Source organism: Ambystoma mexicanum, chromosome 13 (assembly GCF_040938575.1).
Source record: "Ambystoma mexicanum isolate Mex_15411 chromosome 13, UKY_AmexF1_1, whole genome shotgun sequence".
NCBI lineage: Eukaryota > Metazoa > Chordata > Amphibia > Caudata > Ambystomatidae > Ambystoma > Ambystoma mexicanum.
Genome location: NC_090938.1, coordinates 358,581,968 through 358,599,303, shown reverse-complemented (window position 1 = coordinate 358,599,303; position 17,336 = coordinate 358,581,968). Strand labels below are relative to the sequence as shown.

The 17,336-nt window shown below is 43.5% G+C and overlaps 22 non-coding genes across 22 annotated transcripts; 18 read left to right on the top strand and 4 right to left on the bottom strand.

Annotated features, from left to right (window-relative positions):
• The first annotated feature begins 236 nt into the window (after positions 1-236).
• Positions 237-308, top strand: TRNAT-UGU (transfer RNA threonine (anticodon UGU)). Its single transcript has one exon. It is a non-coding gene; the product is annotated as a tRNA-Thr (tRNA).
• Positions 309-995: 687 nt separating this feature from the next.
• TRNAS-GCU (transfer RNA serine (anticodon GCU)) lies at positions 996-1,077 on the top strand. Its single transcript has one exon. It is a non-coding gene; the product is annotated as a tRNA-Ser (tRNA).
• Positions 1,078-1,623: 546 nt separating this feature from the next.
• Positions 1,624-1,695, top strand: TRNAT-CGU (transfer RNA threonine (anticodon CGU)). Its single transcript has one exon. It is a non-coding gene; the product is annotated as a tRNA-Thr (tRNA).
• Positions 1,696-3,183: 1,488 nt separating this feature from the next.
• TRNAI-UAU (transfer RNA isoleucine (anticodon UAU)) lies at positions 3,184-3,278 on the bottom strand. Its single transcript has 2 exons — positions 3,241-3,278; positions 3,184-3,219 (listed from the first exon to the last, which is right to left on the bottom strand). It is a non-coding gene; the product is annotated as a tRNA-Ile (tRNA).
• Positions 3,279-3,758: 480 nt separating this feature from the next.
• Positions 3,759-3,835, top strand: TRNAS-GCU (transfer RNA serine (anticodon GCU)). The gene has a single exon. It is a non-coding gene; the product is annotated as a tRNA-Ser (tRNA).
• Positions 3,836-4,300: 465 nt separating this feature from the next.
• Positions 4,301-4,372, top strand: TRNAT-UGU (transfer RNA threonine (anticodon UGU)). Its single transcript has one exon. It is a non-coding gene; the product is annotated as a tRNA-Thr (tRNA).
• Positions 4,373-5,059: 687 nt separating this feature from the next.
• TRNAS-GCU (transfer RNA serine (anticodon GCU)) lies at positions 5,060-5,141 on the top strand. The gene has a single exon. It is a non-coding gene; the product is annotated as a tRNA-Ser (tRNA).
• A 546-nt stretch (positions 5,142-5,687) lies between these two features.
• Positions 5,688-5,759, top strand: TRNAT-CGU (transfer RNA threonine (anticodon CGU)). The gene has a single exon. It is a non-coding gene; the product is annotated as a tRNA-Thr (tRNA).
• A 1,488-nt stretch (positions 5,760-7,247) lies between these two features.
• Positions 7,248-7,342, bottom strand: TRNAI-UAU (transfer RNA isoleucine (anticodon UAU)). Its single transcript has 2 exons — positions 7,305-7,342; positions 7,248-7,283 (listed from the first exon to the last, which is right to left on the bottom strand). It is a non-coding gene; the product is annotated as a tRNA-Ile (tRNA).
• Positions 7,343-7,822: 480 nt separating this feature from the next.
• TRNAS-GCU (transfer RNA serine (anticodon GCU)) lies at positions 7,823-7,899 on the top strand. Its single transcript has one exon. It is a non-coding gene; the product is annotated as a tRNA-Ser (tRNA).
• Positions 7,900-8,364: 465 nt separating this feature from the next.
• On the top strand, positions 8,365-8,436 carry TRNAT-UGU (transfer RNA threonine (anticodon UGU)). The gene has a single exon. It is a non-coding gene; the product is annotated as a tRNA-Thr (tRNA).
• A 687-nt stretch (positions 8,437-9,123) lies between these two features.
• Positions 9,124-9,205, top strand: TRNAS-GCU (transfer RNA serine (anticodon GCU)). Its single transcript has one exon. It is a non-coding gene; the product is annotated as a tRNA-Ser (tRNA).
• A 546-nt stretch (positions 9,206-9,751) lies between these two features.
• On the top strand, positions 9,752-9,823 carry TRNAT-CGU (transfer RNA threonine (anticodon CGU)). The gene has a single exon. It is a non-coding gene; the product is annotated as a tRNA-Thr (tRNA).
• A 1,488-nt stretch (positions 9,824-11,311) lies between these two features.
• TRNAI-UAU (transfer RNA isoleucine (anticodon UAU)) lies at positions 11,312-11,406 on the bottom strand. Its single transcript has 2 exons — positions 11,369-11,406; positions 11,312-11,347 (listed from the first exon to the last, which is right to left on the bottom strand). It is a non-coding gene; the product is annotated as a tRNA-Ile (tRNA).
• Positions 11,407-11,886: 480 nt separating this feature from the next.
• On the top strand, positions 11,887-11,963 carry TRNAS-GCU (transfer RNA serine (anticodon GCU)). Its single transcript has one exon. It is a non-coding gene; the product is annotated as a tRNA-Ser (tRNA).
• Positions 11,964-12,428: 465 nt separating this feature from the next.
• Positions 12,429-12,500, top strand: TRNAT-UGU (transfer RNA threonine (anticodon UGU)). The gene has a single exon. It is a non-coding gene; the product is annotated as a tRNA-Thr (tRNA).
• A 687-nt stretch (positions 12,501-13,187) lies between these two features.
• Positions 13,188-13,269, top strand: TRNAS-GCU (transfer RNA serine (anticodon GCU)). The gene has a single exon. It is a non-coding gene; the product is annotated as a tRNA-Ser (tRNA).
• A 546-nt stretch (positions 13,270-13,815) lies between these two features.
• On the top strand, positions 13,816-13,887 carry TRNAT-CGU (transfer RNA threonine (anticodon CGU)). The gene has a single exon. It is a non-coding gene; the product is annotated as a tRNA-Thr (tRNA).
• Positions 13,888-15,375: 1,488 nt separating this feature from the next.
• On the bottom strand, positions 15,376-15,470 carry TRNAI-UAU (transfer RNA isoleucine (anticodon UAU)). Its single transcript has 2 exons — positions 15,433-15,470; positions 15,376-15,411 (listed from the first exon to the last, which is right to left on the bottom strand). It is a non-coding gene; the product is annotated as a tRNA-Ile (tRNA).
• A 480-nt stretch (positions 15,471-15,950) lies between these two features.
• On the top strand, positions 15,951-16,027 carry TRNAS-GCU (transfer RNA serine (anticodon GCU)). The gene has a single exon. It is a non-coding gene; the product is annotated as a tRNA-Ser (tRNA).
• A 465-nt stretch (positions 16,028-16,492) lies between these two features.
• Positions 16,493-16,564, top strand: TRNAT-UGU (transfer RNA threonine (anticodon UGU)). Its single transcript has one exon. It is a non-coding gene; the product is annotated as a tRNA-Thr (tRNA).
• A 687-nt stretch (positions 16,565-17,251) lies between these two features.
• TRNAS-GCU (transfer RNA serine (anticodon GCU)) lies at positions 17,252-17,333 on the top strand. Its single transcript has one exon. It is a non-coding gene; the product is annotated as a tRNA-Ser (tRNA).
• The last annotated feature ends 3 nt before the right edge of the window (positions 17,334-17,336 follow it).

Genomic DNA, 17,336 nt, shown 5'->3' with positions numbered 1-17,336 from the left:
CTCTCTGCTGCCATGTACATGTTTTTTTCAACTTTCACGCATCACATCTCCTCATTAGTCACCCTAAAATTGCACGGAATACGCACAAATTAGCTGCTCCTCAAAAAATCGGCCAGAAAAAAACAGGTCAAATCACAATCATATACATACATTCTCACACACCCTTCAAATATGTCTACCCAGTAAACATCATGTTGTGTGCTCGTTGTGTTGCTGTTATGCGTCGTAACCTGAGGGGCTCTGTAGCTCAGTGGCAGAGCACTGGTCTTGTAAACCAGGGGTCGTGAGTTCGATCCTCATCAGGGCCTCCAAATGGTAATTTTCTTGAACATTGTTGAATAGGAACTGATATTGCACATTGTACCTGTGCAACCTTTTACCAATGGATTCGGGCCTATAACAAAGCCACAAGCGCAAGGTGTCTGAATAGTCTGTGGGGAAGGTCGGCTTTCTGGACCTAATTTCTTCAAGAAAAAGACCTTGATAATCTTGTGATGACAGATGCAGATGATCACGGTGAAGCCCTTACTCTATTGAACAGTACAGCGGTTCTGGGTTGCACGCCTTTCTCTATTTTCAGGGACGTTGATGTGGCAAAATTTAATTGGAAAAGGGTTATTGCCATCACTCACTATTTAAATTCAATGACATCACAGGAAGCAGCAGCATCTGAACTTTGATCTTGGCTGGAAACGTTGAATGATGCCAAACACTGGGAAACTGGAGCTTGCGTTATGCTGGTTTTACTACTAATGGTGTGCCATACGGAAGCTCAAGCACCTTCCTCTGGATTAGTGTTGTGAACCCTCCAGGAGCTCTTGTTATATTTTTCTGAACTTCAACTTGATGTGTTTATCTATCAATGGCCGGGTAAGGAAGAACGAGTCAACGATCTTGTTTCTATTATGACAAACATGATCTATTTTTCACTGACTTTGCACCACCATTGTTTTATCTCTTCTTTAAGCATGGGATTCGAGCACCGTTCCCAAACAGACGAGGTGGCCGAGTGGTTAAGGCGATGGACTGCTAATCCATTGTGCTCTGCACGCGTGGGTTCGAATCCCACCTTCGTCGTATTTTTTCTTTATAGTCTGCATTTAAACATAGACCAAAGTCTTTCAACCTCCCTGTGAAAGACAGGAATGAGTACAGATATGGAAATAGAGATGTAAAAATAAGTTCATTGGTGCAGGCGGAGAATGAAATTAGTCAAAGACTTTCCTCGTAGGTTTCCATTCTTTACTATTATAGGAGCCAAAATCAGTGCAGTTAGTAAACTCCCAAGCTTACATCCCAAATTCTTTTTTCTTTTAGTTGTCTGCCTTTTACATGTTCCTTTTGCCATCATTCTGACCTGCTATCTAAACTCATGAACCTGTTCAGCATCCTACTCAATACATACATACCCGTAAAAGTACATACTCAAACGCATACCGACAATGTATCACCAACATAAGCACACACGCTTTCGCAAATCAGATGTATGATGACGTACTGAACACATGCAGAGATATACAGCCATTTTTACACAACCAGAAATTCATATACCTGGAGATCTACCTAGGTAAAACCCATGGTTTCTTTGCACTTTCTGTTGTTGGCTGTGAGCAAGCAGCAGGTGGCCTTGTAGCTCAGTGGCAGAGCACTGGTCTCGTAAACCAGGGGTCATGAGTTCAAACCTCATCAGGGCCTCGGGCGGATTATTTTCAAAAAGCACGGGGAAGAGAAGCCAGAGTTGCACCATCTACAGAGAACCTTTTATGACGGGATGCATCCTCATAATTGAAGTCTTCCACAGAAGGAGTGAAATAGAGTTCGAGAGGAAGGCCTAATGTTTTCAGGCAAAGACTGACAAAAACCTTGCAATGTCGCATGTAGCTGCTTTGGTGAAAAGACTGTTCAAGTTCACAATGCAACGGAGGGGTGTTCCCCATCTCCATACAATCATCTCTTTGATAATGTAAACGTGCCAGGCGTGTTGAAAGACAAAGACAGACACAACCGCACATACCAGTTGAAGAAAGACAGCCAGCAAACACATTTGTATAGAGGTAAGCAAGCCTCAATTAGAGATGTGAGTCCCTCCGTTTCTGCGGGAGTCCACAAGTTTAATAAAAAATGAACACATATCTTTCATGTTCTAATGATTACCAATCTTTCTGATTAGCTCTGCATAGCTCCAATGGCTATGTGTGTGTGTGTGTGTGTATGTGCCCGTGTGTGTAGGGGAAGGGGTCGGTAGATGTGTTCACGCAGAGCAAGTTGCATACATCGCCAACAGCCATTCTCTCCTGCTCCTGTGCATCCAGTTCGGAAGCGAGCCCACCCAATTGTTCTATATGTCTGCTACCCTGACCGCATTCACACATCATTGGCTATTAGTATGCAGCTTGTGGGCGCTGTCAATGGGATATAAGCACCATTCCCCATGTCTGCAATAGCTAGACCAGATTCTGAGGTATGATGAGCAGGGGTCCAGGCACTTCGCCTGACGAACGCCGGGCTTAGCCCTGCCGGGCCTAGCCCTGAGGGGCCTAACTGGGCATGGCCCTGTGTAAGGTAGGGTGAGCAGGGGACCACTTGCAACTAACCTTCGGCACCAATCAGGCATGGAGAGGTCTGTGCAAATGCCCAGCCCTTTAGCAATCTCGATCTGCAAAACCTTCAACTCCTAATTCTCATGGCTCCCAGAAGCCCTAGCCCATATGCAAATGAGGCGAGTTCCTATCAGCATCCTTGTTCTGCTTGATTTTATCAAAGTGACTGCCTGATTAGTGAAAGGGTATTTATTCTCAGAGGTTTGCTTCAAAGGCGATAATGCAGTAAATAGACAACATTATTCTTTGTAAGTTGATATTGTCTCCTGGATCCTACTCCAGTAACCCTTTTTCTACCTTTACAAATGTCTTCCGTAAGTGGTGCTCAGCAGAAAATGGAGTATAATAACAGTTGACATTTTTTATTTTCTGTTCTATTTTCAAAAACCCTCCGTAGCTGTAATTAAAGCGCAAACACCCCATAAATAACTTGCAATGAGTATTCCATGTCTAAAAGGCAGAGGAGCTGTCATACAACATTAACTGACAATCAAGGAAACCTTGAGGTGAACCAAAAAATGTCCAGAACATTTATTGGTTCAATAATTCAGTTTTGAGGTGAATTAGTAAAAAGTTCCAAAGTTGCTCCAGGTGAGGCTTGAACTCACAACCTCGGCATTGCTCACTGCATGTACTGCTGTATAAGTACCGCGCGCTAACCGATTGCGCCACTGGAGCTGCTGTGTTTTGGTTTTCAACATGAAACTACACCCACAAACACACACACAAGTGTACAAAAGCACCCACAAGCTCTGGCATTGTCTTTTTAGCTGACACCAAATTATGGGTGCCTTGTAGTGCCCATATTGTGCCACTGGAGCTTACCTTTTAGCCTGATATACACTTTGCCACTGATGTTCAGCCAATGGTGCAGTCAAATGTCCCTTCTACATTTTTGTCATGCTGCAGGCAGTGCCACTGGAGCCAGCATGATGCTCTTCCTCATATTCAACACGTGTCAATTGAAACACCTCCCAATGTCATCTTGGCGATGCCTATAAACACCCCAGGACTTTGATGAATTTTTCTCAACAGCAAGTGAGGCAGTTTTCCTGCAAACGGCTGGATGTACCTCAACAAGGAACGCATTGTGGTTCTATTTTGAAGATGTTTGTGTTATTACCTGTAAAGACTTGAATGCCTAACATAATCCCTGTAGACGAGGTGGCCGAGTGGTTAAGGCGATGGACTGCTAATCTACTGTACACGCGTGGTTTCGAATCCCACCTTTGTCGATTTTAACTTTTGAAATCTTTTTTAAACATCTGCATTGCTCTAAGCACCATTGCCATTGGCTTTCAAAGAACATACAGACAAAAGTGAAAATATGCATGTTAGTTGATTAAGAAGGACACAAACAAGGTTGTCGTGTTACTGGCAGGAATGCAATCTGCTGTGCTTGACTACCCTTTGAGCCAGAATCCGGATAGAAATTTAAAAAAGCAAAGGTAATATCCATATTGTCTCTCTGCTGCCATGTACATGTTTTTTTCAACTTTCACGCATCACATCTCCTCATTAGTCACCCTAAAATTGCACGGAATACGCACAAATTAGCTGCTCCTCAAAAAATCGGCCAGAAAAAAACAGGTCAAATCACAATCATATACATACATTCTCACACACCCTTCAAATATGTCTACCCAGTAAACATCATGTTGTGTGCTCGTTGTGTTGCTGTTATGCGTCGTAACCTGAGGGGCTCTGTAGCTCAGTGGCAGAGCACTGGTCTTGTAAACCAGGGGTCGTGAGTTCGATCCTCATCAGGGCCTCCAAATGGTAATTTTCTTGAACATTGTTGAATAGGAACTGATATTGCACATTGTACCTGTGCAACCTTTTACCAATGGATTCGGGCCTATAACAAAGCCACAAGCGCAAGGTGTCTGAATAGTCTGTGGGGAAGGTCGGCTTTCTGGACCTAATTTCTTCAAGAAAAAGACCTTGATAATCTTGTGATGACAGATGCAGATGATCACGGTGAAGCCCTTACTCTATTGAACAGTACAGCGGTTCTGGGTTGCACGCCTTTCTCTATTTTCAGGGACGTTGATGTGGCAAAATTTAATTGGAAAAGGGTTATTGCCATCACTCACTATTTAAATTCAATGACATCACAGGAAGCAGCAGCATCTGAACTTTGATCTTGGCTGGAAACGTTGAATGATGCCAAACACTGGGAAACTGGAGCTTGCGTTATGCTGGTTTTACTACTAATGGTGTGCCATACGGAAGAACAAGCACCTTCCTCTGGATTAGTGTTGTGAACCCTCCAGGAGCTCTTGTTATATTTTTCTGAACTTCAACTTGATGTGTTTATCTATCAATGGCCGGGTAAGGAAGAACGAGTCAACGATCTTGTTTCTATTATGACAAACATGATCTATTTTTCACTGACTTTGCACCACCATTGTTTTATCTCTTCTTTAAGCATGGGACTCGAGCACCGTTCCCAAACAGACGAGGTGGCCGAGTGGTTAAGGCGATGGACTGCTAATCCATTGTGCTCTGCACGTGTGGGTTCGAATCCCACCTTCGTCGTATTTTTTCTTTATAGTCTGCATTTAAACATAGACCAAAGTCTTTCAACCTCCCTGTGAAAGACAGGAATGAGTACAGATATGGAAATAGAGATGTAAAAATAAGTTCATTGGTGCAGGCGGAGAATGAAATTAGTCAAAGACTTTCCTCGTAGGTTTCCATTCTTTACTATTATAGGAGCCAAAATCAGCGCAGTTAGTAAACTCCCAAGCTTACATCCCAAATTCTTTTTTCTTTTAGTTGTCTGCCTTTTACATGTTCCTTTTGCCATCATTCTGACCTGCTATCTAAACTCATGAACCTGTTCAGCATCCTACTCAATACATACATACCCGTAAAAGTACATACTCAAACGCATACCGACAATGTATCACCAACATAAGCACACACGCTTTCGCAAATCAGATGTATGATGACGTACTGAACACATGCAGAGATATACAGCCATTTTTACACAACCAGAAATTCATATACCTGGAGATCTACCTAGGTAAAACCCATGGTTTCTTTGCACTTTCTGTTGTTGGCTGTGAGCAAGCAGCAGGTGGCCTTGTAGCTCAGTGGCAGAGCACTGGTTTCGTAAACCAGGGGTCATGAGTTCAAACCTCATCAGGGCCTCGGGCGGATTATTTTCAAAAAGCACGGGGAAGAGAAGCCAGAGTTGCACCATCTACAGAGAACCTTTTATGACGGGATGCATCCTCATAATTGAAGTCTTCCACAGAAGGAGTGAAATAGAGTTCGAGAGGAAGGCCTAATGTTTTCAGGCAAAGACTGACAAAAACCTTGCAATGTCGCATGTAGCTGCTTTGGTGAAAAGACTGTTCAAGTTCACAATGCAACGGAGGGGTGTTCCCCATCTCCATACAATCATCTCTTTGATAATGTAAACGTGCCAGGCGTGTTGAAAGACAAAGACAGACACAACCGCACATACCAGTTGAAGAAAGACAGCCAGCAAACACATTTGTATAGAGGTAAGCAAGCCTCAATTAGAGATGTGAGTCCCTCCGTTTCTGCGGGAGTCCACAAGTTTAATAAAAAATGAACACATATCTTTCATGTTCTAATGATTACCAATCTTTCTGATTAGCTCTGCATAGCTCCAATGGCTATGTGTGTGTGTGTGTGTGTATGTGCCCGTGTGTGTAGGGGAAGGGGTCGGTAGATGTGTTCACGCAGAGCAAGTTGCATACATCGCCAACAGCCATTCTCTCCTGCTCCTGTGCATCCAGTTCGGAAGCGAACCCACCCAATTGTTCTATATGTCTGCTACCCTGACCGCATTCACACATCATTGGCTATTAGTATGCAGCTTGTGGGCGCTGTCAATGGGATATAAGCACCATTCCCCATGTCTGCAATAGCTAGACCAGATTCTGAGGTATGATGAGCAGGGGTCCAGGCACTTCGCCTGACGAACGCCGGGCTTAGCCCTCCCGGGCCTAGCCCTGAGGGGCCTAACTGGGCATGGCCCTGTGTAAGGTAGGGTGAGCAGGGGACCACTTGCAACTAACCTTCGGCACCAATCAGGCATGGAGAGGTCTGTGCAAATGCCCAGCCCTTTAGCAATCTCGATCTGCAAAACCTTCAACTCCTAATTCTCATGGCTCCCAGAAGCCCTAGCCCATATGCAAATGAGGCGAGTTCCTATCAGCATCCTTGTTCTGCTTGATTTTATCAAAGTGACTGCCTGATTAGTGAAAGGGTATTTATTCTCAGAGGTTTGCTTCAAAGGCGATAATGCAGTAAATAGACAACATTATTCTTTGTAAGTTGATATTGTCTCCTGGATCCTACTCCAGTAACCCTTTTTCTACCTTTACAAATGTCTTCCGTAAGTGGTGCTCAGCAGAAAATGGAGTATAATAACAGTTGACATTTTTTATTTTCTGTTCTATTTTCAAAAACCCTCCGTAGCTGTATTTAAAGCGCAAACACCCCATAAATAACTTGCAATGAGTATTCCATGTCTAAAAGGCAGAGGAGCTGTCATACAACATTAACTGACAATCAAGGAAACCTTGAGGTGAACCAAAAAATGTCCAGAACATTTATTGGTTCAATAATTCAGTTTTGAGGTGAATTAGTAAAAAGTTCCAAAGTTGCTCCAGGTGAGGCTTGAACTCACAACCTCGGCATTGCTCACTGCATGTACTGCTGTATAAGTACCGCGCGCTAACCGATTGCGCCACTGGAGCTGCTGTGTTTTGGTTTTCAACATGAAACTACACCCACAAACACACACACAAGTGTACAAAAGCACCCACAAGCTCTGGCATTGTCTTTTTAGCTGACACCAAATTATGGGTGCCTTGTAGTGCCCATATTGTGCCACTGGAGCTTACCTTTTAGCCTGATATACACTTTGCCACTGATGTTCAGCCAATGGTGCAGTCAAATGTCCCTTCTACATTTTTGTCATGCTGCAGGCAGTGCCACTGGAGCCAGCATGATGCTCTTCCTCATATTCAACACGTGTCAATTGAAACACCTCCCGATGTCATCTTGGCGATGCCTATAAACACCCCAGGACTTTGATTAATTTTTCTCAACAGCAAGTGAGGCAGTTTTCCTGCAAACGGCTGGATGTACCTCAACAAGGAACGCATTGTGGTTCTATTTTGAAGATGTTTGTGTTATTACCTGTAAAGACTTGAATGCCTAACATAATCCCTGTAGACGAGGTGGCCGAGTGGTTAAGGCGATGGACTGCTAATCTACTGTACACGCGTGGTTTCGAATCCCACCTTTGTCGATTTTAACTTTTGAAATCTTTTTTAAACATCTGCATTGCTCTAAGAACCATTGCCATTGGCTTTCAAAGAACATACAGACAAAAGTGAAAATATGCATGTTAGTTGATTAAGAAGGACACAAACAAGGTTGTCGTGTTACTGGCAGGAATGCAATCTGCTGTGCTTGACTACCCTTTGAGCCAGAATCCGGATAGAAATTTAAAAAAGCAAAGGTAATATCCATATTGTCTCTCTGCTGCCATGTACATGTTTTTTTCAACTTTCACGCATCACATCTCCTCATTAGTCACCCTAAAATTGCACGGAATACGCACAAATTAGCTGCTCCTCAAAAAATCGGCCAGAAAAAAACAGGTCAAATCACAATCATATACATACATTCTCACACACCCTTCAAATATGTCTACCCAGTAAACATCATGTTGTGTGCTCGTTGTGTTGCTGTTATGCGACGCAACCTGAGGGGCTCTGTAGCTCAGTGGCAGAGCACTGGTCTTGTAAACCAGGGGTCGTGAGTTCGATCCTCATTAGGGCCTCCAAATGGTAATTTTCTTGAACATTGTTGAATAGGAACTGATATTGCACATTGTACCTGTGCAACCTTTTACCAATGGATTCGGGCCTATAACAAAGCCACAAGCGCAAGGTGTCTGAATAGTCTGTGGGGAAGGTCGGCTTTCTGGACCTAATTTCTTCAAGAAAAAGACCTTGATAATCTTGTGATGACAGATGCAGATGATCACGGTGAAGCCCTTACTCTATTGAACAGTACAGCGGTTCTGGGTTGCACGCCTTTCTCTATTTTCAGGGACGTTGATGTGGCAAAATTTAATTGGAAAAGGGTTATTGCCATCACTCACTATTTAAATTCAATGACATCACAGGAAGCAGCAGCATCTGAACTTTGATCTTGGCTGGAAACGTTGAATGATGCCAAACACTGGGAAACTGGAGCTTGCGTTATGCTGGTTTTACTACTAATGGTGTGCCATACGGAAGCTCAAGCACCTTCCTCTGGATTAGTGTTGTGAACCCTCCAGGAGCTCTTGTTATATTTTTCTGAACTTCAACTTGATGTGTTTATCTATCAATGGCCGGGTAAGGAAGAACGAGTCAACGATCTTGTTTCTATTATGACAAACATGATCTATTTTTCACTGACTTTGCACCACCATTGTTTTATCTCTTCTTTAAGCATGGGATTCGAGCACCGTTCCCAAACAGACGAGGTGGCCGAGTGGTTAAGGCGATGGACTGCTAATCCATTGTGCTCTGCACGCGTGGGTTCGAATCCCACCTTCGTCGTATTTTTTCTTTATAGTCTGCATTTAAACATAGACCAAAGTCTTTCAACCTCCCTGTGAAAGACAGGAATGAGTACAGATATGGAAATAGAGATGTAAAAATAAGTTCATTGGTGCAGGCGGAGAATGAAATTAGTCAAAGACTTTCCTCGTAGGTTTCCATTCTTTACTATTATAGGAGCCAAAATCAGCGCAGTTAGTAAACTCCCAAGCTTACATCCCAAATTCTTTTTTCTTTTAGTTGTCTGCCTTTTACATGTTCCTTTTGCCATCATTCTGACCTGCTATCTAAACTCATGAACCTGTTCAGCATCCTACTCAATACATACATACCCGTAAAAGTACATACTCAAACGCATACCGACAATGTATCACCAACATAAGCACACACGCTTTCGCAAATCAGATGTATGATGACGTACTGAACACATGCAGAGATATACAGCCATTTTTACACAACCAGAAATTCATATACCTGGAGATCTACCTAGGTAAAACCCATGGTTTCTTTGCACTTTCTGTTGTTGGCTGTGAGCAAGCAGCAGGTGGCCTTGTAGCTCAGTGGCAGAGCACTGGTCTCGTAAACCAGGGGTCATGAGTTCAAACCTCATCAGGGCCTCGGGCGGATTATTTTCAAAAAGCACGGGGAAGAGAAGCCAGAGTTGCACCATCTACAGAGAACCTTTTATGACGGGATGCATCCTCATAATTGAAGTCTTCCACAGAAGGAGTGAAATAGAGTTCGAGAGGAAGGCCTAATGTTTTCAGGCAAAGACTGACAAAAACCTTGCAATGTCGCATGTAGCTGCTTTGGTGAAAAGACTGTTCAAGTTCACAATGCAACGGAGGGGTGTTCCCCATCTCCATACAATCATCTCTTTGATAATGTAAACGTGCCAGGCGTGTTGAAAGACAAAGACAGACACAACCGCACATACCAGTTGAAGAAAGACAGCCAGCAAACACATTTGTATAGAGGTAAGCAAGCCTCAATTAGAGATGTGAGTCCCTCCGTTTCTGCGGGAGTCCACAAGTTTAATAAAAAATGAACACATATCTTTCATGTTCTAATGATTACCAATCTTTCTGATTAGCTCTGCATAGCTCCAATGGCTATGTGTGTGTGTGTGTGTGTATGTGCCCGTGTGTGTAGGGGAAGGGGTCGGTAGATGTGTTCACGCAGAGCAAGTTGCATACATCGCCAACAGCCATTCTCTCCTGCTCCTGTGCATCCAGTTCGGAAGCGAACCCACCCAATTGTTCTATATGTCTGCTACCCTGACCGCATTCACACATCATTGGCTATTAGTATGCAGCTTGTGGGCGCTGTCAATGGGATATAAGCACCATTCCCCATGTCTGCAATAGCTAGACCAGATTCTGAGGTATGATGAGCAGGGGTCCAGGCACTTCGCCTGACGAACGCCGGGCTTAGCCCTGCCGGGCCTAGCCCTGAGGGGCCTAACTGGGCATGGCCCTGTGTAAGGTAGGGTGAGCAGGGGACCACTTGCAACTAACCTTCGGCACCAATCAGGCATGGAGAGGTCTGTGCAAATGCCCAGCCCTTTAGCAATCTCGATCTGCAAAACCTTCAACTCCTAATTCTCATGGCTCCCAGAAGCCCTAGCCCATATGCAAATGAGGCGAGTTCCTATCAGCATCCTTGTTCTGCTTGATTTTATCAAAGTGACTGCCTGATTAGTGAAAGGGTATTTATTCTCAGAGGTTTGCTTCAAAGGCGATAATGCAGTAAATAGACAACATTATTCTTTGTAAGTTGATATTGTCTCCTGGATCCTACTCCAGTAACCCTTTTTCTACCTTTACAAATGTCTTCCGTAAGTGGTGCTCAGCAGAAAATGGAGTATAATAACAGTTGACATTTTTTATTTTCTGTTCTATTTTCAAAAACCCTCCGTAGCTGTATTTAAAGCGCAAACACCCCATAAATAACTTGCAATGAGTATTCCATGTCTAAAAGGCAGAGGAGCTGTCATACAACATTAACTGACAATCAAGGAAACCTTGAGGTGAACCAAAAAATGTCCAGAACATTTATTGGTTCAATAATTCAGTTTTGAGGTGAATTAGTAAAAAGTTCCAAAGTTGCTCCAGGTGAGGCTTGAACTCACAACCTCGGCATTGCTCACTGCATGTACTGCTGTATAAGTACCGCGCGCTAACCGATTGCGCCACTGGAGCTGCTGTGTTTTGGTTTTCAACATGAAACTACACCCACAAACACACACACAAGTGTACAAAAGCACCCACAAGCTCTGGCATTGTCTTTTTAGCTGACACCAAATTATGGGTGCCTTGTAGTGCCCATATTGTGCCACTGGAGCTTACCTTTTAGCCTGATATACACTTTGCCACTGATGTTCAGCCAATGGTGCAGTCAAATGTCCCTTCTACATTTTTGTCATGCTGCAGGCAGTGCCACTGGAGCCAGCATGATGCTCTTCCTCATATTCAACACGTGTCAATTGAAACACCTCCCAATGTCATCTTGGCGATGCCTATAAACACCCCAGGACTTTGATGAATTTTTCTCAACAGCAAGTGAGGCAGTTTTCCTGCAAACGGCTGGATGTACCTCAACAAGGAACGCATTGTGGTTCTATTTTGAAGATGTTTGTGTTATTACCTGTAAAGACTTGAATGCCTAACATAATCCCTGTAGACGAGGTGGCCGAGTGGTTAAGGCGATGGACTGCTAATCTACTGTACACGCGTGGTTTCGAATCCCACCTTTGTCGATTTTAACTTTTGAAATCTTTTTTAAACATCTGCATTGCTCTAAGCACCATTGCCATTGGCTTTCAAAGAACATACAGACAAAAGTGAAAATATGCATGTTAGTTGATTAAGAAGGACACAAACAAGGTTGTCGTGTTACTGGCAGGAATGCAATCTGCTGTGCTTGACTACCCTTTGAGCCAGAATCCGGATAGAAATTTAAAAAAGCAAAGGTAATATCCATATTGTCTCTCTGCTGCCATGTACATGTTTTTTTCAACTTTCACGCATCACATCTCCTCATTAGTCACCCTAAAATTGCACGGAATACGCACAAATTAGCTGCTCCTCAAAAAATCGGCCAGAAAAAAACAGGTCAAATCACAATCATATACATACATTCTCACACACCCTTCAAATATGTCTACCCAGTAAACATCATGTTGTGTGCTCGTTGTGTTGCTGTTATGCGTCGTTACCTGAGGGGCTCTGTAGCTCAGTGGCAGAGCACTGGTCTTGTAAACCAGGGGTCGTGAGTTCGATCCTCATCAGGGCCTCCAAATGGTAATTTTCTTGAACATTGTTGAATAGGAACTGATATTGCACATTGTACCTGTGCAACCTTTTACCAATGGATTCGGGCCTATAACAAAGCCACAAGCGCAAGGTGTCTGAATAGTCTGTGGGGAAGGTCGGCTTTCTGGACCTAATTTCTTCAAGAAAAAGACCTTGATAATCTTGTGATGACAGATGCAGATGATCACGGTGAAGCCCTTACTCTATTGAACAGTACAGCGGTTCTGGGTTGCACGCCTTTCTCTATTTTCAGGGACGTTGATGTGGCAAAATTTAATTGGAAAAGGGTTATTGCCATCACTCACTATTTAAATTCAATGACATCACAGGAAGCAGCAGCATCTGAACTTTGATCTTGGCTGGAAACGTTGAATGATGCCAAACACTGGGAAACTGGAGCTTGCGTTATGCTGGTTTTACTACTAATGGTGTGCCATACGGAAGAACAAGCACCTTCCTCTGGATTAGTGTTGTGAACCCTCCAGGAGCTCTTGTTATATTTTTCTGAACTTCAACTTGATGTGTTTATCTATCAATGGCCGGGTAAGGAAGAACGAGTCAACGATCTTGTTTCTATTATGACAAACATGATCTATTTTTCACTGACTTTGCACCACCATTGTTTTATCTCTTCTTTAAGCATGGGACTCGAGTACCGTTCCCAAACAGACGAGGTGGCCGAGTGGTTAAGGCGATGGACTGCTAATCCATTGTGCTCTGCACGCGTGGGTTCGAATCCCACCTTCGTCGTATTTTTTCTTTATAGTCTGCATTTAAACATAGACCAAAGTCTTTCAACCTCCCTGTGAAAGACAGGAATGAGTACAGATATGGAAATAGAGATGTAAAAATAAGTTCATTGGTGCAGGCGGAGAATGAAATTAGTCAAAGACTTTCCTCGTAGGTTTCCATTCTTTACTATTATAGGAGCCAAAATCAGCGCAGTTAGTAAACTCCCAAGCTTACATCCCAAATTCTTTTTTCTTTTAGTTGTCTGCCTTTTACATGTTCCTTTTGCCATCATTCTGACCTGCTATCTAAACTCATGAACCTGTTCAGCATCCTACTCAATACATACATACCCGTAAAAGTACATACTCAAACGCATACCGACAATGTATCACCAACATAAGCACACACGCTTTCGCAAATCAGATGTATGATGACGTACTGAACACATGCAGAGATATACAGCCATTTTTACACAACCAGAAATTCATATACCTGGAGATCTACCTAGGTAAAACCCATGGTTTCTTTGCACTTTCTGTTGTTGGCTGTGAGCAAGCAGCAGGTGGCCTTGTAGCTCAGTGGCAGAGCACTGGTCTCGTAAACCAGGGGTCATGAGTTCAAACCTCATCAGGGCCTCGGGCGGATTATTTTCAAAAAGCACGGGGAAGAGAAGCCAGAGTTGCACCATCTACAGAGAACCTTTTATGACGGGATGCATCCTCATAATTGAAGTCTTCCACAGAAGGAGTGAAATAGAGTTCGAGAGGAAGGCCTAATGTTTTCAGGCAAAGACTGACAAAAACCTTGCAATGTCGCATGTAGCTGCTTTGGTGAAAAGACTGTTCAAGTTCACAATGCAACGGAGGGGTGTTCCCCATCTCCATACAATCATCTCTTTGATAATGTAAACGTGCCAGGCGTGTTGAAAGACAAAGACAGACACAACCGCACATACCAGTTGAAGAAAGACAGCCAGCAAACACATTTGTATAGAGGTAAGCAAGCCTCAATTAGAGATGTGAGTCCCTCCGTTTCTGCGGGAGTCCACAAGTTTAATAAAAAATGAACACATATCTTTCATGTTCTAATGATTACCAATCTTTCTGATTAGCTCTGCATAGCTCCAATGGCTATGTGTGTGTGTGTGTGTGTATGTGCCCGTGTGTGTAGGGGAAGGGGTCGGTAGATGTGTTCACGCAGAGCAAGTTGCATACATCGCCAACAGCCATTCTCTCCTGCTCCTGTGCATCCAGTTCGGAAGCGAACCCACCCAATTGTTCTATATGTCTGCTACCCTGACCGCATTCACACATCATTGGCTATTAGTATGCAGCTTGTGGGCGCTGTCAATGGGATATAAGCACCATTCCCCATGTCTGCAATAGCTAGACCAGATTCTGAGGTATGATGAGCAGGGGTCCAGGCACTTCGCCTGACGAACGCCGGGCTTAGCCCTCCCGGGCCTAGCCCTGAGGGGCCTAACTGGGCATGGCCCTGTGTAAGGTAGGGTGAGCAGGGGACCACTTGCAACTAACCTTCGGCACCAATCAGGCATGGAGAGGTCTGTGCAAATGCCCAGCCCTTTAGCAATCTCGATCTGCAAAACCTTCAACTCCTAATTCTCATGGCTCCCAGAAGCCCTAGCCCATATGCAAATGAGGCGAGTTCCTATCAGCATCCTTGTTCTGCTTGATTTTATCAAAGTGACTGCCTGATTAGTGAAAGGGTATTTATTCTCAGAGGTTTGCTTCAAAGGCGATAATGCAGTAAATAGACAACATTATTCTTTGTAAGTTGATATTGTCTCCTGGATCCTACTCCAGTAACCCTTTTTCTACCTTTACAAATGTCTTCCGTAAGTGGTGCTCAGCAGAAAATGGAGTATAATAACAGTTGACATTTTTTATTTTCTGTTCTATTTTCAAAAACCCTCCGTAGCTGTATTTAAAGCGCAAACACCCCATAAATAACTTGCAATGAGTATTCCATGTCTAAAAGGCAGAGGAGCTGTCATACAACATTAACTGACAATCAAGGAAACCTTGAGGTGAACCAAAAAATGTCCAGAACATTTATTGGTTCAATAATTCAGTTTTGAGGTGAATTAGTAAAAAGTTCCAAAGTTGCTCCAGGTGAGGCTTGAACTCACAACCTCGGCATTGCTCACTGCATGTACTGCTGTATAAGTACCGCGCGCTAACCGATTGCGCCACTGGAGCTGCTGTGTTTTGGTTTTCAACATGAAACTACACCCACAAACACACACACAAGTGTACAAAAGCACCCACAAGCTCTGGCATTGTCTTTTTAGCTGACACCAAATTATGGGTGCCTTGTAGTGCCCATATTGTGCCACTGGAGCTTACCTTTTAGCCTGATATACACTTTGCCACTGATGTTCAGCCAATGGTGCAGTCAAATGTCCCTTCTACATTTTTGTCATGCTGCAGGCAGTGCCACTGGAGCCAGCATGATGCTCTTCCTCATATTCAACACGTGTCAATTGAAACACCTCCCAATGTCATCTTGGCGATGCCTATAAACACCCCAGGACTTTGATGAATTTTTCTCAACAGCAAGTGAGGCAGTTTTCCTGCAAACGGCTGGATGTACCTCAACAAGGAACGCATTGTGGTTCTATTTTGAAGATGTTTGTGTTATTACCTGTAAAGACTTGAATGCCTAACATAATCCCTGTAGACGAGGTGGCCGAGTGGTTAAGGCGATGGACTGCTAATCTACTGTACACGCGTGGTTTCGAATCCCACCTTTGTCGATTTTAACTTTTGAAATCTTTTTTAAACATCTGCATTGCTCTAAGCACCATTGCCATTGGCTTTCAAAGAACATACAGACAAAAGTGAAAATATGCATGTTAGTTGATTAAGAAGGACACAAACAAGGTTGTCGTGTTACTGGCAGGAATGCAATCTGCTGTGCTTGACTACCCTTTGAGCCAGAATCCGGATAGAAATTTAAAAAAGCAAAGGTAATATCCATATTGTCTCTCTGCTGCCATGTACATGTTTTTTTCAACTTTCACGCATCACATCTCCTCATTAGTCACCCTAAAATTGCACGGAATACGCACAAATTAGCTGCTCCTCAAAAAATCGGCCAGAAAAAAACAGGTCAAATCACAATCATATACATACATTCTCACACACCCTTCAAATATGTCTACCCAGTAAACATCATGTTGTGTGCTCGTTGTGTTGCTGTTATGCGTCGTAACCTGAGGGGCTCTGTAGCTCAGTGGCAGAGCACTGGTCTTGTAAACCAGGGGTCGTGAGTTCGATCCTCATCAGGGCCTCCAAATGGTAATTTTCTTGAACATTGTTGAATAGGAACTGATATTGCACATTGTACCTGTGCAACCTTTTACCAATGGATTCGGGCCTATAACAAAGCCACAAGCGCAAGGTGTCTGAATAGTCTGTGGGGAAGGTCGGCTTTCTGGACCTAATTTCTTCAAGAAAAAGACCTTGATAATCTTGTGATGACAGATGCAGATGATCACGGTGAAGCCCTTACTCTATTGAACAGTACAGCGGTTCTGGGTTGCACGCCTTTCTCTATTTTCAGGGACGTTGATGTGGCAAAATTTAATTGGAAAAGGGTTATTGCCATCACTCACTATTTAAATTCAATGACATCACAGGAAGCAGCAGCATCTGAACTTTGATCTTGGCTGGAAACGTTGAATGATGCCAAACACTGGGAAACTGGAGCTTGCGTTATGCTGGTTTTACTACTAATGGTGTGCCATACGGAAGAACAAGCACCTTCCTCTGGATTAGTGTTGTGAACCCTCCAGGAGCTCTTGTTATATTTTTCTGAACTTCAACTTGATGTGTTTATCTATCAATGGCCGGGTAAGGAAGAACGAGTCAACGATCTTGTTTCTATTATGACAAACATGATCTATTTTTCACTGACTTTGCACCACCATTGTTTTATCTCTTCTTTAAGCATGGGACTCGAGCACCGTTCCCAAACAGACGAGGTGGCCGAGTGGTTAAGGCGATGGACTGCTAATCCATTGGGCTCTGCATGCGTGGGTTCGAATCCCACCTTCGTCGTAT